The sequence below is a fragment of the Peromyscus maniculatus genome, chromosome 18, assembly GCF_049852395.1.
Source record: "Peromyscus maniculatus bairdii isolate BWxNUB_F1_BW_parent chromosome 18, HU_Pman_BW_mat_3.1, whole genome shotgun sequence".
Classification (NCBI taxonomy): domain Eukaryota; kingdom Metazoa; phylum Chordata; class Mammalia; order Rodentia; family Cricetidae; genus Peromyscus; species Peromyscus maniculatus.
In genome coordinates, this window is record NC_134869.1 from 52,409,384 (window position 1) to 52,411,813 (window position 2,430).

At 43.1% G+C, this 2,430-nt stretch overlaps 1 non-coding gene across 1 annotated transcript; it reads right to left on the bottom strand.

The window, feature by feature from the left end:
* Window positions 1-379: 379 nt before the first annotated feature.
* Window positions 380-580, bottom strand: LOC121823858 (small nucleolar RNA SNORA73 family). The gene has a single exon (XR_006065495.1). It is a non-coding gene; the product is annotated as a small nucleolar RNA SNORA73 family (small nucleolar RNA).
* Between the last annotated feature and the right edge of the window lie 1,850 nt (window positions 581-2,430).

Genomic DNA, 2,430 nt, shown 5'->3' on the forward strand with positions numbered 1-2,430 from the left:
GCAGGAGGATTGCTGAGTTCAAGATAAGCCTGGGCTACAGAGTGAGTTCCAAGCCAGTCGGGGATACACAGCAAGACCTTAGTGGACAAAACTCAAGACAAATAGGGCTTGGGGTGGGTAGGGATGGATTATTGTGGAGCATTTGGAAAGTACAGGACAGGAATGGGTTGTTGAACTTGAGGACACTGAGTACAATGAGCCAATAAAGCTCACAAAACTCTCGACATTTTTCTTTTTTGTTTTCTTTCCTCCTCCTCCTCCTCCCCCTTCTCCTCTTTTTCTGCAACACAAGGAGTTTCATTACGAATAAGCAAAGCAAACTAAAGCAATTCCTGCTTAAGCACACTGAACTAACTTCTATCCACACTGAGTGATCTAGATCTGTGTGCTGCATGGTTTTTCTCCTCGGCCTCTGTCCTCAAGATGCTGAGAAATCTTAGGCTATGCAAGTGTGGACTCAAAGCCCAGCCTCATCTGCAATGTTATGGGAAAGAACTACACATGATGAGACAGTGATATGTTCCCATATGCCACTCGGACAGCGCCCGGGGAAAGGGAGTTGCTGGGGTATCTATACTGGACTCCGGGCATTTTAAAATGGGAATCTGGAGCGGTTGGAGAAACAATTGAAAGAGGACCCAAAAGAAGTAAATGCGGCAAGGTATTTTCTTGCATCGTGTACAGATGTGCCTTGGGTTATCTGCGCCATAAATCTCTGGTGATAAAAATGTAAAGAAATGCAGGCTCTTGGTATTGCTGATCAATAACTCTAAAAGGAGGGCCTGGGGAGATGACTCCATGGGTGAAGTCTTTGAAAAGCAAAGGTGAGGACCCTACATCGGATCCACAGCAACCGGACCAATATTGGGCAGATGTGCTACCCTGCCTAGAGTGTTGGCACCTCTGCGGCAGAGATAGGGTATCCCTGGAGCAAGATGGCTAACTTGTTAGCCCTATCTGGGAGCTCTGGGTTCAGTGAGAGTTTCTGCTTTAGTGAATAAGGAAGGAAGTGGTCAAGGAAAACTTGCACTATGAATCTTTTGCCTCCACATAACTGCACACAAATGTGCACCCCCACATGCAAACACACACCCTACAGATATGCATGCAAAAAAAAACCCCAAATATTTGAATAGGAAATTTCTCAGCTACCCTTTTACTTAAAGAAAGAAGATGCAGGAGATGTGACAGTAAACAGAAGGGTGAGTTTGTTCGTGTGGTTTTCTTCTCGTGACAAGGCTCGACTGTAACCCACAGTGGCCTGAAACTCCATGGGTATCCCAAACTGCCCTCAAACATATGGCAATGTCCCTGTGGTTCAGTCACCAAGCAAGGTGTTGGGATCTAGGTGAATACCGTCACACCTGGCTAAGAACAGATTTCTTTTTAAACAAACATATGGTTCCATACAAAAGGACATCACCTCTTTCAGTGCAGGCACTGATCACTCATTTTGGTGATGCAAACCATTTTGGTACTGTCCCCATTTTAATTGGTTTTAATATCTGACACATACACTTTGAAAAGTTACAAGGCTAATAAAAATATCATTTATTTTTAAAGTGGACTCTATTTGTTTGTAAAACGAAAGGCTATTTGGAGCTAAATTTGGCAAACAGGTAGGAAAGATCATAGTAAGGATGATCCTCTTCGGACAAAATGGGGTGGACTGTGACCTACCAAATGGATGATCTCTGGTCACAATGGTCCTCGACCCCCGCTACACCATTTGATTAGCTTTGAGGATGTAAGCAAGTCAGAACAGGGTCATGTGTTTCATTTTCATGATCCATAGTGGTTCTCAACCTTCCTAATGCTGTGACCCTTTAATACAGTTACTCATGTTGTGGTGACCCCCAACCATAAAATTATTTTTGTTGCTACTTCATAACTGTAATTTTTAGTAATCATAATGTAAATATTTGATATTTCTGATGGTCTTGGGTGACCCCTGGGAAAGTGTTGCTGAACTCCAAAGGGGTTGAGAGCTGCAGGTAATAACAATATCTACCCAGCAATGATGCTATGCCATTAAATGAAATATACATGGTGGTTCTGGTAGACCAGCGATAGCGGGCACAATGTCGATAATCACAGATTCGTAGCAGCCACAGTAATATGTGGCTTATGAACTCAAAGAGACTATTTTAACAGTAGGTAACCTCCATAGAGTTCCAGCTTTGATTAACTTGCACGTGCCTTCTGGCATGTTCTATCTTCTTAGCTGCTGACAAACTAGCTCTTATTTCAGTTCAGGTGACATATGTTTTCTAAAGAGCTCCTCCAGGCTGCGCAGATATTCAAACAGAGTTTCTGCATCCATGGTTTTAAGTCATCGTACCAATATAGTAAAGTTAGTCCAGGTTCTCTGTTCCCTAGCCTTGTCTAATTGGATGTCTTCTGCTCGTATACAATAGGAACGTATGGGGC